This window comes from Panthera pardus, unplaced genomic scaffold, assembly GCF_024362965.1.
Source record: "Panthera pardus isolate Hobbes unplaced genomic scaffold, ASM2436296v1 HiC_scaffold_27, whole genome shotgun sequence".
In the NCBI taxonomy this organism is placed as follows: domain Eukaryota; kingdom Metazoa; phylum Chordata; class Mammalia; order Carnivora; family Felidae; genus Panthera; species Panthera pardus.
In genome coordinates this window covers 119,264,049-119,280,604 of record NW_026526843.1, presented here as the reverse complement: position 1 = coordinate 119,280,604, position 16,556 = coordinate 119,264,049, and the positions used below count along the sequence as shown (strand labels likewise).

General features: G+C 43.9%; 1 long non-coding RNA gene across 4 annotated transcripts; it reads right to left on the bottom strand.

Moving 5' to 3' along the window:
• Nucleotides 1-241: 241 nt before the first annotated feature.
• LOC109256167 (uncharacterized) lies at nt 242-16,442 on the bottom strand. 4 transcript variants are annotated; one of them, XR_002075532.2, is made up of 4 exons: nt 13,394-13,759; nt 7,922-8,151; nt 7,568-7,741; nt 242-3,621 (listed from the first exon to the last, which is right to left on the bottom strand). It is a non-coding gene; the product is annotated as an uncharacterized LOC109256167 (long non-coding RNA). The 4 variants fall into 4 exon arrangements; XR_008418337.1 differs by lacking the exon at nt 242-3,621 and adding an exon at nt 16,278-16,442 and having other exon boundaries at nt 7,316-7,741; nt 13,394-13,529; XR_008418335.1 differs by lacking the exon at nt 242-3,621 and having other exon boundaries at nt 7,316-7,741.
• Between the last annotated feature and the right edge of the window lie 114 nt (nt 16,443-16,556).

Below are 16,556 nucleotides of genomic sequence, written 5' to 3'. Positions count from 1 at the left end.
GAAACCAATGTGACAATAAATTTCATATACTGAAAAAAAAATTTAAAAAAAATAATAAAATAAAATAAAATTACTAGAAAAAAAAAGAATTAATAATTATTTATAAGAAAACAGATCTTCAAGAAACCTCAAGCTCAAATTAAACCATAATTTGAGAAGAACCAATGCCAAGAACTTGTAAATAAGATATTATTTAAAAAAATAAAATTCTCTTTTTTAAAGGAAAATAAATAAATAAATATCCAGTTGGGAGAAGAGAAAATTTGGGATATGATGCACACCACACAACAGCCTCTTAAGCGAGTGCACACGGAAAATGTTACCAAGTCAACCTCAGTGAACATCTTAGAAAACAGACCACTTCTGACGGACATCGCCACTTAGTCTCGGGCACAGCAAAGACCCCAGTGAATAAATAAAACTCCGTAAATGGCGGGCAGGTCAGGCGCATGTGGGGTTTCCATCCAAGGTCTCCAAATTGTTCCCTTGAATAAGTTCAGTGGCAAGCACACCAACTGGGAATGTCTCCCTTGGTTGAGAGAGAAGTCACTTGAAATTCAGTATTACCAAAGAGGGAAAGACTGTGAATCCGAAGCTCGGTGGGGAGTAAAATAAAAACGTTTCAACGGCAGGAAAGGAAACATGCTCTTCACATGCCAGGCTGTCTGCTCACAGGGTCTCATTTCAATTGTCACGGTAGCTATAGTGTTAGTATTAAAATCTGCAGTACCAGGCAAGGGACCAAGACTCATCGGGGTAAAACCCAAGAAAGTTAGTGCTGATCAAATACGTACACAAAGGACCATTGCAGAGAAGTGATGGCCTCTTCCCCCTGCCAACAGCCTCCCGGTGGAACTGCGAAAACCATTTGCCAGCTAGAAAGGTAAACCTTTGACCTCATCCTTTCGAGCTGGGAGCACACAGAAGGCACAGGACACGAGAAATTCAATGTCAACCATGTCAACGCTCCGCTTGAGTTCTGTAACAAATGGTGGAGGGAGCTCTCCAGGCACATAGTCCAAAAGTCCAAAGCCCTTGATTTTGGACAATGGGCTTCTATTTGGGGGGCCTCCATTTCTCATCCACTCCCGAATTCTTCCATTGGTTGGAGACACTCAACATTTCCTTACAAAAATTAGGACAGGATTACCCACATGCTTCCTCTGGGACACGTGTCATTGGATCTTCAGAGATGTTTCCTTGAAGGAGGGAACTCTGTCTTCTGCCTCCTCACCCAATGGAGCTGAAATGATACCACTCTCTGGATCCTTCGCTTCTGTTTTCGGAGCCTCTTGGGCATGCATACCAGGCACAGTACTAGGTATTGGGATAAACCAAGGACACAAGAGAGATGAGTTTCCCACCTCCTTGGAGCCTGACTCTACTTGGCATGATAAGCCTTAATCAAACAACTGCACAAATACACATTAGGATTTGCCAGCCTCTTTGACTTTACTCTTCACTTTAGGACTGGAATAACGTCTCCATTTATTCAGCTCAGCACAGGTGTATTGAGTGCCTACCCAGCACCATGACCGATCCCAAGAAGACAAACAAAGATCAGCCATCTTCTCTCCTAAGGAGCCCACAGTCTGGTGGGACAAGACAACGAGAGTATCAGTAATGGGATGCGTGCCATGACTCCATTAAATCATGGATGACACATCTATCCTGGGATCCGGACTCCTCATGAGGTCCCTCTGTCATCCATGAACAGGAGGCTTGTTCATCTCTGGCTGCCTATCTCCTCACCACTGCATTCCTCCTTCCTTCCTTCTCTTGGAAAAAATATGAAGACATTTCCATGTCTAACACCTCACAGTTTCTGACATCCTACTCCATGCACGGGCCGATCTAGGCACTGTGCTTATAGATCTGTAGTGCAAACAGCGTTTGAGGTGCACCATACAGAGAGATAGCACTATATAGAGATACAGAGATAGAAGTAGAGACTCAGACATACACATATATGCCTATGGAGGTGGAGTAAAGGTATAGAGATAGAGACAGAGAGATGCAGGCAGGTGTAGGTGTGCATTGTAGAGGTATAGGTATACAGGTGCACGTGCAACTATAAACACATTTGTGATATAGGTATAGCATCAGTATAGAGATACAAGCATAGGTATAGAGATAGGTATAGAATAAACATAATTACAGAGCCATAAATATATAGCATAGGTGTAGGCATAGAAGTCAAAGTACACATAGATAAAGCTCTATAGAAACAGGTATAGGGACAGATATACAGCTACAGATACAGGTCTGGTGTTGATGGAGGGGTAGAGACAGAGATGTAGAGAAATGCATATGGGTAGAAGTATACATATAGGTGTATACACAGAAGCGCAGGTATACACATAGGTAAAGGCGTGTGCATGTAGGTATATAGAAATGGCTATAGGTAAATGTATAGGTACAGACACATACCTGTCCGTACAGGAATAGATATGTAGATACGGGTATAGTACAGGTACAGGTGGACAGGTAAGGGTATCTAGGTACAGGTATATGGGCGCACACACGAGCAGTAGACAAGCAGCTCAAGAAACATTAGATGGAACATCACAGGAGTGGGGAGGAGGGACCAGCCAGTCCCCTGGGAGGAGCAGATTCAGCACCATGACAAACAGAAGAGACCACCTCTTGGTGGGGCCTGGAAGGTCTCGCTCAGCACCTGTGGAGGACGAGAGCGGGTTCCCGGTGGGGGCTCATGTAGACGGGAGGGCAAATCCAGTCTGTGTGAGCCATGAATGGGGTGTGCACTGGGAGATGACCCTGGGTCACATTACCTGGGTTTTCAATGCCATGACGGTCTTTACTCATCGGAGAATGGGTAAACCGTAGGGGCTCACGCTTCTCATGAGCCTCAGCTTCCTGTCTCTGGATTTTCTTCTCCCCTTCGTGCTGCCATGTCTTAAACACCTGGGTGTCCCACCTTCACCTGGAGCCACACCATTGCTATTGGTGCCACGGAGGCCAAAAGATGGTGGTCCCTTGGAAGAAGCACCTAGAGCGTCCAGAAGATGCAACCCCAATCCTTGGGCCAGTGGTTGTAGTCTGGGTGACATTCCAGTCTCTACTCCTGGTGGGCCAGCACGGACCCCTGAGCCTGAGTCCTTCTTCCAGGGACTCGATCATGGATGTGTCTTTGCTTCTTTCCTCGGTGGCTTCAACCAAACACAGAGCGGATACACCTATTCCTTGCACCTGCTCCTGGTCAAGGTGAGCCCTGATGTCTGAGCTCCCTCGGCACCCGGTCGTCCTGCTCCCTCACACCCAAAGCCTTTGGCTCACCTGCATCCATGGTGCAGTTTTCTGGATGCACACGTGGGGCAAAACACATGGAACTCAAGAGATGGCCCCAAAAGGCACTGGCTCAATGAGGTCCTTTCGTAAAAATAAGAGAAAAGGATCTGATGTGATGAATCAGCAATATTATCTGATGGTTGGGAGATGAACAATGCTTCCAGAAGATGGTCTCTTTCTAAATCAAGGGTAGGTTTTAAGACAGACTTGCTTTTCTTACTTTCCTTTTTTTCCCCCTTCTTTTACTTTAACAGGAAGAGATCTGCTAACAGGAACCAGCTTTCAGGATGTCAAAATATTTTTGCAGCTTCCCTGTGAGCAACAGAACCTTTTTAAAAAATTTTATCTGGTGGCATGCCACATTGGATGATAAAGTTTCATGGTTTATTCTCAAGAGAAGACGACTCTTTGTCTCTTTAACATATGGGTGGGGGCCTGTGCATGCCTAAAAATCCATCGGGAATTTGATGGGCCAAGTCTGTCTGTCTATCTATCATTCTATCTATCTATGATTCCATCCATCTATCCACCCATACATCATATATCTTATCTGTCCATCCATCCATCCATCCATCCATCCATCCATCCATCCACCCATACATCATATCTATCTTATCTGTCCATCATCATATCTATCTATCTATCTATCTATCTATGATTCCATCCATCCACCCATACATCATATCTATCTTATCTGTCAATCCATCCATCCATCCATCCATCCATTGATCCATCATATCTATCTATCTATCTATCTATCTATCTATCTATCTATCTATTTATCTATGATTCCATCCATCCATCTATCCACCCATACATCATATATCTTATCTGTCTGTCCATCCATCCATCCATCCATCCATCCATCCATCCATCATATCTATCTATCTATCTATCTATCTATCTATCTATCTATCTATGATTTCATCCATCCATCCATCCAACCACCCATACATCATATCTATCTTATCTGTCCATCCATCATATCTATCTATCTATCTATCTATCTATCTATCTATTATCTATCTATGATTCCATCCATCCACCCATACATCATATCTATCTTATCTGTCTGTCCATCCATCATATCTATCTATCTATCTATCTATCTATGATTCCATCCATCTATCCACCCATACATCATATCTATCTTATTTGTCCATCTATCCATCCATCCATCCATCCATCCATCCATCATATCTATCTATCTAGCTATGATTCCATCCATCCATCCATCCACCCATACATCATATTTATCTGTCTATCTGTATCTATCTGTTTATCTATCCATCATATCTATCTATCCATCCATCCATCATATCTATCTACCTATCTGCATATATATATGTATACACACACACATATATATGTGTGTATATCTATATCTATATCTATATCTATATCTATATCTATATCTATAGATAGATAGATAGATAGATGGATAGATAGATAGGTATATCCTTTCAAAATAGAAGAATTTAAATGTGCAAAACAAAAGTGAACATCGAGTCTGGACTTGCGGTTTCAGCGGGAAGGCAGGGACATGTAAAGACTACTGATTTGGCAGCCAGATCTGTTATATAAAGTAGCTTTCATCTACCTCCATAGAAACACTCAGAACAGGAAATAAGCTAAGATGAATAATTTATTTGTTCAATTAAAAACATGGAGCCCTCCGCACACATGCCCTAGAGACCAAGCTCCAATAATTAACACGGGGATAAGTCAAATAAGATATGAAACAGGAGAGTGAATTCCCGGCTCATGAAATCCAGAGACAGAACTTGTATTTTCTCTCTTGGTGAGCTTCCTGCTTCTTATGGGTTGAAGGACAAGACTTTTCAAGCTACTTATTGATTTTTTTAAAAAATTCTCATACATGTCTCTTCCAAAGTCTGAGTTTGTCCCAAATATGGAAGAACTGATGATTTTGTTTTATTCTTTTATTAGAAATTTTTTTTTAATTTGAGTATAGTTGATGCACAATAATCCAGTCATTTTATTTTATTTTTAAAGTTTACTTATTTACTTTGAGAGCGAGAGCAAGAGCGAGAGCACGCACGTGAGAGAGAGCATGAGCAGGGGAGGAACAGAGAATCCCAAATAGCTTCTGTGCCGTCAGCATGGAGCCTGATGTGGGGCTTGAACTCACAAACCATGAGATCATGATCCGAGGGGTTATCAAAAGTCACATGCTTAACTGACTGAGCCACCCAGGCGCCCCTTAATCTAGGGATTTTAAAATCAAGACTGTAGGCACCTGGGTGGCTCAGTGGGTTGAGCATCTGACTTCGGCTCAGGTCACAATCTCCCAGTGTTTCCTTATAGTTCTGGAGGCGAGAAGACAACATGAATGTGCCCGCTGGGCTGGTCGTGTCTTGGGGCCCAAGGGGAGAATCTGTTCCTCCCTCTCGTCACAGCTTCTGATGTTGCCCACAACCCTTGACATGCCTTGGTTTGTCAACACATCATTCCCATGTCTCTCTGCTGTAACGTGGACATCTTTCCTTGTGTCTGAATTTCCCTCTTTTTAAAAAAAGTTTTAAGTTTATTTATTTTGAGAGAGAGAGAGAGAGAAAGAGAGAAAATCCCAAGCAGGTTCCACACTGTCATCGCAGAACCCAACGTGGGACTTGAACTCATGAACCATGAGATCATGACCTGAGGTTAACTCAAGAGTTGGACACTTAACGGACTGAGCCACCCAGTCATCGCCAAATTTCCCTCTTTTTATAAGTACACCAGTTGTGGGATTAGGACCCATCCTAATCCAGAAGGACTATCTCAACTCATTATCTCTACAAACACCCTATTTTCAAAGAAGGTCACAGTCACCAGTTCCGGGGGTTGGAACTTCAAAATATCTTTGGGGGAGACATAATTCATCCCATAACACATTCACTCATTAACTATTTCATGAGCACATCATATGTGCCAAGCTCTGTTCTGGCCACTGGAAATGTGGTAAAGAATACCTCAGCATAATCAAAGTCCTCATGGGATTTCCATCCCTGTGTGTGTGTGTGTGTGTGTGTGTGTGTGTGTGTGTGTGTGTGTCTACATGTGCATGGGTACGTGTATGCAGTTGGTTGAGTGTCTGACTTGGGCTCACGTCATGATTTCACGGTTCATGAGTTTGAGCCCTGCGTCGGGCTCTGTGCTGACGGCTCAGAGCCTGGAGCCTGCTTAGGATTCTGTGTCTCCCTCTCTCTGTTCCCCTCCCCCAGTCATACTCTGTATCTCTCTCTCTCTCAAAAAATATATAAGTAAACATTAAAAAAAAATTAAAAAATGTCAGGACACATCTTAGTGAAGACATAAACAGAATGTCAATGTTGGGGCAAATCCCAAAGGTCCATTGTCTACCCTGTTCATTGTGCAGATAAGGAAACCCAGGCCAGACAGGGGCAGTGACCTGCCAAGTGCCACGTGGACAGTGCTGAACTTTGGATATCACGTCCAGTGACCTTGAAAACACACAAAAGAGTCCAGAAGACAAGAAAAATAGTGGCAAATTCATGGAGCTTGAAATATTCCTTTCTGTTGGTCTTTTTAATTAATTATTTTTATAATTTTAATTTATTTCTTAATTGATTTATTTTTTTAATTTTTAAAATTAATTTATTATTTTAATTAATTTATTTGTTTATTTTGGGGAGGAGGGCAGAGAGAGAGGGAGACACAGAATGCAAAGCAGGCTCCAGGGTCTGAGCTGTCAGCACAGATCCCGACGTGGGGCTTGAACCCACAAACCAGGAGATCATGACCTGACTGAAGTTGGACACTTAACCAATTGAGCCACCCAGGTGCCTTTTTAAAGTTTGGATCAGCCATGCAGAGCTTTGAAAGCAACTTTCAGACACAAAATAATGACCTTCTTTCTACCAGCTGTCTAGTTATTGGCTCACAAATGCTATTCATTTCTCTCTCGTAGAAAGTTTGCATGTTATTTATCAAATCATTTGCACGTGCCAGCCCTCCCCGGGCCCCCCCCCAGTCGCAAGAGCAGCAAACACCGCCTTATTTGAACCCCCCACTGTACAATGGATTCTCTTGGGCCAAACCACGGGCCGTGAACAATGGTGGTGTAGGTCCGCATCTGGAACGAGGGAATGAAGCAAAATGAAAGAACCCTCATTTTCCTTGATTTCCTTCTGCTGGCTGAAGGAGAACCTGTTCCCTTGTCTCACGTTCCTAGCCCCCAAATCATGTCCAGGCAAGAAGACTTCTGTAAAGAGGTGGAAAGAAGTCTCCTTACCAGATAGAGTGTGAGTTCCCGTCTGTATAATCCCTCCGCTCCAGAGGAATATCTCTTGGGGGGTGTCACCGGCAGACACCTGTCCTGTGTAAAGCCAGCTCACCTGGCTGCAGGTTGGCTCCACCAGAAGATGATGGCCTGTGGCCCCAGGATGACAGCAAATCTTTTTTTAAACTTTATTTTAGAGAGAGAGCACGAGCAGGGAGAGAGGCAGAGACAGCCTTAAGCAGGCTAGGAAATACGACAATGTACTATGCATCTTTTAAAGTGTTTTAGTTAAGATAACGCATATAAATCTTATACGTTCAAAATTACATTAGATTCACATGTCAATTGCATAAGACAAAGCCTCACCGGGGTCTGGTTCCAGGTATTGTATTGAACTAATCCAAGGGGCAACAGGCTTGCTTTCTAAAAATGCATTTGGACTGAGTGCTCTGCAAACAGAGGCCAGTCCATCCTTCTAAAAATGAGGAAATCATCCGAGTCCAAGTCAAGGACAGTAGGTACACACGAGCGGTGCTCTGCTGGCGATTGTCCTGGGGTCCAAGCGCGTGATGGGTACATCTGGCCTGATGAAAAGCCTGATGAAAGAGTGAGTGCACGAAGGAAGGTTTTAAAACGGCAATAGTCACCAGTGTCTCACAGCCCGGGGCTTCACGCGTGAGGCTTCTCTAAATACCTTTTATAATCTGCACAGTGTATTTTGTCCTTATTTTAAGTGGCTCTCACCGACCTCACCTCTTTGTGTTTCGGGGAACACAGCAAACCGGGTCGGTGCATCAGTAACCAACTGATCCGGTGACCTCTGATCCCAGCCAGGTACACTTCACTCTTCCCCATCCCTGCCCATCTTGGGACAATCTGGTAAGTGGAAACCCGGCAGGTGGCCCACCCATTTACAGGCTGGGGGATGAGTCATCGGTTCTGTAGGACCGTGTAGGGGACATGGCATCCGTCCAAGGCGGTGGTGCCCACATGCACACAGGCGGTGACTTCACTGAGGTGTGTTCACCGCTCAGAACACACAGCATGCACCGTGCAAAGTATAAAAAAAATCCGGAATGTCGTGGGGCGCCTGGGTGGCTCAGTCGGTTAAGCATCTGACTTCAGCTCAGGTCATGATTTCATGGTTCATGAGTTCGAAACCTGTGTTGGACTCTGTGCTGACATCTCAGAGCCTGGAGCCTGCTTCAGATTCTGTGTCTCCCTCTCTCTCTGCCCCTCCCCTGCTTGCACTCTGTCTCTCTTTCTCTCAAAAATAAATAAACATCCAAAAAACTTAAAAAAAAACAAAAGACAGTATGTTCCCTTTATAACAAAAAAATAAAAGTTCTCTTTATAATAAAAATAATAAAAGTAAGACAGTCTGTTTTCCTTACAATAAAATATCCACTATTGAGCCATGAAGATCTTTCACCATGAGCAAACTTCCACATCATAAAATTGCAATCATTGTACAATTTTCCCAAATCACCTCATTTTCACAGGCCTCACTGCAAAAGGAAGTAAGTCACAAAATACCATCGACTCCACCAAAAGTCTGCTAGAACTGATACATGAATTCAGCAAAGTCGCAGGATACAAAATCAATGTACAGAAATCAGCTGCATTCTTACACACTAATAATGAAGCAACAGAAAGACAAATAAAGAAACTGATCCTATTTACCATTGCACCAAGAAGCATAAAATACCTAGGGATAAATCTAACCAAAGATGTAAAAGATCTGTATGCTGAAAACTATAGAAAGCTTATGAAGGAAATTGAAGAAGATATAAGGAAATGGAAAAACATTCCGTGCTCATGGATTGGAAGAATAAATATTGTTAAAATGTCAAGACTACCCAAAGCAATCCACACATTCAATGCAATCCCAATCAAAATTGCACCAGCATTCTTCTCGAAACTAGAACAAGCAATCCTAAAATTCATATGGAACCACAAAAGGCCTCGAATAGCCAAAGTAATTTTGAAGAAGAAGACCAAAGCAGGAGGCATCACAATCCCAGACTTTAGCCTCTACTACAAAGCTGTAATCATCAAGACAGCATGGTATTGGCACAAAAACAGACACAGACCAATGGAATAGAATAGAAACTCCAGAATTAGACCCACAAAACTATGGCCAACTAATCTTTGGCAAAGCAGGAAAGAACATCCAATGGAAAAAAGACAGTCTCTTTAATAAATGGTGCTGGGAGAACTGGACAGCAACATGCACAAGAATGAACCTGGGCCACTTTCTTACACTGTGCACAAAAATAAGCTCAAAATGGATGAAAGATCTGAATGTGAGACAGGAAACCATCAAAACCCCAGAGGAGAAAACAGGAAAAGACCTCTCTGACCTCAGCGGCAACAATATCTTACTTGACACACCCCCAAAGGCAAGCGAATTAAAAGCAAAAATGAACTATTGGGACCTCATGAAGATAAAAAGCTTCTGCACTGCAAAGGAAACAATCAACAAAACTAAAAGGCAACCGACAGGATGGGAAAAGATATTTGCAAATGACATATCGGACAAAGGGCTAGTATCCAAAATCTATAATGAACTCACAAAACTCCACACCCGAAAAACAAATAATCCAGTGAAGAAATGGGCAGAAAACATGAATAGACACTTCTCTAAAGAAGACATCCAGATGGCCAACAAACACATGAAAAGATGCTCATCGTCACTCATCATCAGGGAAATACAATTCAAAACTAAAATGAGATATCACCTCATGCCAGTCAGAGTGGCTAAAATGAACAAATCTGGAGACTATAGATGCTGGCAAGGGTGTGGAGAAATGGGAACCCTCTTGCACTGTTGGTGGGAATGCAAACTGGTGCAGCCACTCTGGAAAACAGTGTGGAGGTTCCTCAAAAAATTAAAAATAGACCTACCCCTTGGGGCACCTGGGTGGCTCAGTCTGCTGAGTGTCCGACTTCAGCTCAGGTAATGATCTCATGGTTTGTGAGTTTGAGTCCCACGTTGGACTCTGTGCTGACAGCTCAGAGCCTGGAGCCTGCTTGGGATTCTGTGTCTCCCTCTCTCTCTCTACCACTCCTCTGCTCATGCTCTGTCTCTTCCTCTCTCTCAAAAATACATAAACATAAAAAAATTTTTTTAAGAAAAAATAGGTCTACCCTATGACCCAGCAATAGCACTGCTAGGAATTCACCCAAGGGATACAGGGGTGCTGATGCATAGGGGCACTTGTACCCCAATGTTTATAGCAGCACTTTCAACAATAGCCAAACCATGGAAAGAGCCTAAATGTCCATCAACTGATGAATGGATAAAGATGTGTTTTATATATACAATGGAACACTACTTGGCAATGAGAAAGCATGAAATCTGGCCTTTTGTAGCCACATGGATGGAACTGGACAGTGTTATGCTAGGTGAAATAAGTCATACAGAGAAAGACAGATACCATATGTTTTCAGTCTTATGTGGATCCTGAGAAACTTACCAGAAGACCATGGGGGAGGGGAAGAAAAAAAAGTTAGAGAGGGAGAGAACCAAACCATAAAAGACCCTTAAAAACTGAGAACAGGGGCACCTGGGTGGCTTGGTCGGTTAAGCGTCTGACTTCGGCTCAGGTCATGATCTCACGGTCTGTGAGTTCGAGCCCCGTGTTGGGCTCTGTGCTGACAGCTCGGAGTCTGGAGCCTGTTTCAGATTCTGTGTCTCCCTCTCTCTCTGCCCCTCCCCTGTTCATGCTCTGTCTCTCTCTGTCTCAAAAATAAATACACGTTAAAAAAATTAAAAAAAAAACAACAAACTGAGAACAAATTGAGGGTTGATGGGGGGTGGGAGGGAGGGAAGGGTGGGGGGTGGGCATTGAGGAGGGCACCTGTTGGGATGAGCACTGGGCGTTGTATGGAAACAAATTTGACAATAAATTTCATATTAAAAATTCTATTATATATTATAATACTATAATAATATATTACAAATTATAAATATGTTATTGTTATACATAATTATATTATAATATATATATTATTACTTATTATTGTATTGTATATTATTGTCTTACATATTATGTATTATCATGTGTGTATTTATATATTGTACCTTATTACATATTATCTTATTCTGCATCTATATGAAATTATGATTTTATTTCCTTTATTTATTTATTTCCTCTGAAATTATGTTTATACATTTACATATGTAATATAATAACATATAATTACATATGTAATAATATTATATGTTATATATAATTATATGATATTATAATATCATATGTATGTATATATACATATACATATATACATATGTAATATATGATGTATGGATTATATATCCATACATAATGAGGAGAGAGATGAGGAGAAAGATATATATATATAATGAGGAGAGAGATGAGGCAGAAAAGTTTTTGAAGAAATAATGTCCCCGAATAGCTAGAAACCATGAACAATGCAAGCCCCCACCAAGAGGTGAATGGATAAACAGACTGTAGTATATTCATGCAATGGAATCGTACTCAGCAATAAAAAGGAACCAACCACAGATACGTGGACCAATATAGACGCATCTCATTTTCTCACAGAAGATTTTAACAAGAGTATTTATGATGTGATTGCATGTATGTGAAGTCATAGAACAGACAAAACTAACTTTGCTTGCAAAAACATAAAAAAAAAAAAGATTGGTTCTTGGTGGAGGGCTGACTGGGGAGGCCGTGCCACTCACTTTTCCGAGTGATGGCAGTTTTCTACATCTTGATGTCTGGGCATCCAATGATCACGAGCATTTGTCCAAATTCATTGAATGGTGCGCCCAAGATGGGTGCCTTTTACCGAATGTACGTTTTACCCCAAAGAAAGGACTCTCACAAATAAAATGTGCTTTATTACATAATGAACAGAGGTGGGGGAGGTGAAAGGAACACCATTTAGATTTTTATGTCATTGCATTTCTGACTGAAACACAGTTTTCTGAAAGTCAGGTGTGCATCTTACATTGTCCTGAAGTCCTCACTTTATTTTCAAAAAATTTTTAATGTTTATTTTTGAGAGAGAGAAGACAGAGTGTGAGCAGAGGAGGGGCAGAGAGGGGTGGGGGGGAGATACAGAATCTGAAGCAGGTTCTAGGCTCCTAGCTGTCAGCATGGAGCCTGACGCGGGGCTTGAACCCACGAACCGTGAGATCATGACCTGAGCCGAAGTCGGAGGCTTAACTGACTGAGCCACCCAGACGGCCTTCCCCCCCTTTTTTTTCTGAAGTCCTAATTTTTAATTGAACGCAAAGTTCTCTGGAGAATCGAGGAGTGTGAGTAAATACAACCATGCCAAAGTCCTTCTTTGCCATCAAAAAAGTATCTAACGCTAAATGCTCACCAGTTGTAAACAAGATGTTGAAAATATCAGCCACTGAGTGATAACAAAAAGGGGAAACCGTGTTGCAAAAACATCAGAAACCTACTGGAAGGCACCGGCAGTAAGGCACGGATGCTAAATTCCATCTTGGCCAATCCAATTCCAGAAATCTTGGTTTTCGCCATAGAAATGATACCAACACTTAAAAAAAAAAACAACAACAACAAATAAATCAAAGCTGTAGGAGGAAGGCTCGTGTACTTAAAACCTGTGTTATCTGGGCGTGGGATTGTGAGTGCCATCTTGTAGATAGAAGACTCAACCAAAGGTTGGGTGCTGTGCGGAATTTTCCAGATTTGGCCATCTTGGATGGGTCTGTGCCTTCTCCTGGGCACAGGTGGGATTCGTCTTGTCCTCTGAAGTTCCTGCCACTGTTAACAGTCTCTGGTTTCCTCCTGAGCAAGCAGGGGCTTCCATCACAAAACAGCAGCAAGTTACCTTGGGTCTCATGTGGATGTGGACCCACCACGTGGACAATGAAAGGCAGACAAACGGTAGGGGCTGGTGCGTACGGTGCATTTCTTTGGGTGTCTTTGTTCTGCTCCAAGACAATTTGGTCCCAAGGACCGTTGGCCTCGTAGAAAAATCCCAACGTTAATATTCGTGCTCGAAGCCCTCAACCATGGCCCCAACAAATCCTGGCAGGATATGCCCGCCGTAAGTCCTGTTAGTCTCTCAGAATGAATGGCCAGGGGCCACATGATTGGGAGCACTTATACAGGACACAAAGTAAAATCAGGGACCAAGAGTCCGCGTGGAATAAATGCTCCTGGGAAAATGAGAGCAAACCCAACATACAAAAAAAAAAAAAAAAAAAAAAAAAAAAAACTTAATGGAAAAAGTAGTCACAACTTCAATCATAACAATAAACATGGAGGGGATATAATTACAGAATTTCCGGGGCCATCAACGTTGACATCCAACTACACAGATTCCCAGGGAAATAGAGTCAGGCATTTCCTCACTTGGAAAAGAATTTGCTTCCCCAGAATAGAAATAAAGAGAAAAACAGAACATTAATAGTATTTTCTAGCCAGGGTCAAAAACGGACCCTTGAGAAGAAGGGGTGGTGGGGGGTGGGGTCGTGATTGGGACAAAAGGTTTAAAGCAAAGGAATTTGAGGAATGACGTTGAAGACTTCAGGTGCAGGAATGACTAGCTTCCCTTCATTTTTAGAGTCCTAGCAGGAACAATGTCCGAGGAGTTCAGAACTTTTCCAGATCACGTACACTGAGCACATGAGGTCCTAATGCCCAAAAAGGTTTTCCCATTTTCTGACTTCTCTGACCGTGTTTTCTCAAATCCTCCAAGGGTCTATACTCAAAATAAACAGGATTGCATACAATCCCGGACGTTGCAAAATAAGGTGAGTCCTCGGGCGCCATTGTAAAGTGCTCTGGGGGCCATTCCAAGTGCTCTGGGAAGCCACGCACATGGGAGATGTTCGCAGAGGGGTTCCGTGGCCACCCAAGGCCGCCCCGGGGCTCAGGAGGACAGCCCGCTTTGGAGAAAGACCTACGCCCAGACTTGATTCAGCTGCACCTGCCTGCTTTCTCCTTCTGCTCATCACAAAGACACGGAATAACATCGGATCGCAGACTTGGAAACAGACCTCAACAACACCTGGTCTTGCTTTTCCCCCAGGGACACTTCAGATTTACCCCTTATTCTGTGTGCACCCATGGAGACACCTGGCGTCTTGCACCTGTTGGCACAGTTAGGGACCACGAAAGGCAGAACAGAACAAAAAAAACGAACAAACAAAAAAAACCCAAACAACCAAACAAACTGCACCAAAACTGAAAAACCAAACAACCAAAGAAACCACAAACCAAAACACAAAACACAAAACACAAAAGTTCTGCAACGTTCTGAAAGCAAAACACAAAAGTTCTGCAATGTTCACTGTCTGGAATTTTTTCAAAAAATTTTTTAAGTGTTTATTTATTTTTGAGAGAGAGAGAGAGACAGAGCGTGAGCAGGGGAGGAGCAGAAAGAGAGGGAGACACAAAATCCGAAGCAGGATCCAGGCTCCAAGCTGTCAGTACAGAGCCCGATTTGGGGCTCGCAGTCATGAACTGCGAGATCATGACCTGAGCTGATACCAAGAGTCTGAGGCTTAACCGACTGAACCACCCAGGCGCCCCGAGCATCATGTGTTCAAGGTCCGTCCATGTGACAGCACCCCTCCACACTCGGATCCTTTTCCCGGCTGAGAAATACTCCCCTGTACGGATGAACACATTTCCCCAAAACCACACCTTGGAGTCCACCCCAGTTTTCTGTCCGATTTCTTTCAGGATTTACCAGCACGTCGTGACTCACTTGCCCTGTGAGCATTTTCCAGAATCTGCATTTTTAACAGGTGCCTCAGATTTTTTGTGTGTGTGCCTTTTCTGGCCACTCTGGATCCCACCTCTAGGACACACGCTTTAAAACAGTCTCTCCAGACGGGTAGGGGAAACATCCGTGTGCTTGCTCAGCTGGTCTCGGCGTTTGTGGCCTTGCCGGTCAGTGAAACACCGGAACGCCCCCTCCCCTCCACCAGGTCCCTTGGCCGCCACACTCCCAACCACACGATGCTGTAAGGGCCAATATTCGGGCCCCATACCCTATGCTTCCATATAGAACTCGAGACCCTTGAGCAACCTACTAATTCCCCGCCCCACTCTGCTCTCCCCTCACCGCACGCCCCTTCTGATCCGGGGGGCCAGGCTCAGACCTTGCTTGTCGCCTGACCCCTAGGCTGGAGGTCCCCGCCAGCTTGTGGGATTATTCCAGCAAGACTACCACACCCTCCCACCGGGACCAGGGCTGCGTGGTGCTCCTGTTCCTAAAATGCCTGGAGGCTCACTGTCGTCATGTGCAAACTCACGTGTCTACCAAGCAGACTGCAGGCACCATTTATATCCACCATTATTGCATTCTGCCCCCCCCCACTTTATTTTTTATTTCTTTATTTTTTAAGTTTGCTTATTCATTTTGGAAGACAGAGAGAGATTGAGCATCAGCAGGGGAGGGGCAGACAGCAAGGGAGAGAGAGAGAGAATCCCAAGCAGTCTCCACGCCCGGTGCGGAGCCTGAGGCCAGACTCGATCTCAAGGACCGTGACAGCATGACCTGAGGCGAAATCGAGAGTCAGTCGCTTAGCCGACTGAGCCACCCAGGCGCCCCCCTCCCCACCCCCGGCTTTAAAACAAGGAAAACTGTAAACACAGTCCAGAGCCCTTAGGGTTGTCATGAGGTCCTTGCACTGCGCACACGGCACGTGCAGGAGGGGGTGGCCGCGGGACAACCACACGGGAGCCCCGTTCTGCCTCACCGTCTTCCCACAGAGGGTTTCAGCCTTGGGGTTGTGCCTTCCTCTTCAGGCCCAGATCGACCCACCTGCAAGCGGTGGGGCCCGCGGCTCCTCGAACGCACAGGAATCTCTAGACCACGCTGTAGCAGGCCAGCCAGTGGCCGGGCCCGCGTCCCCTCGGCAGCCGTGAGCGTGCATCGTCACACACACTCTGCAGACGTCACTTAGCCATGCACCTGAAAATAGGCAGGTAATCCTAGATTAACCTGCTCAGACCGTTCTAATCCCGCGAGCCCTCAA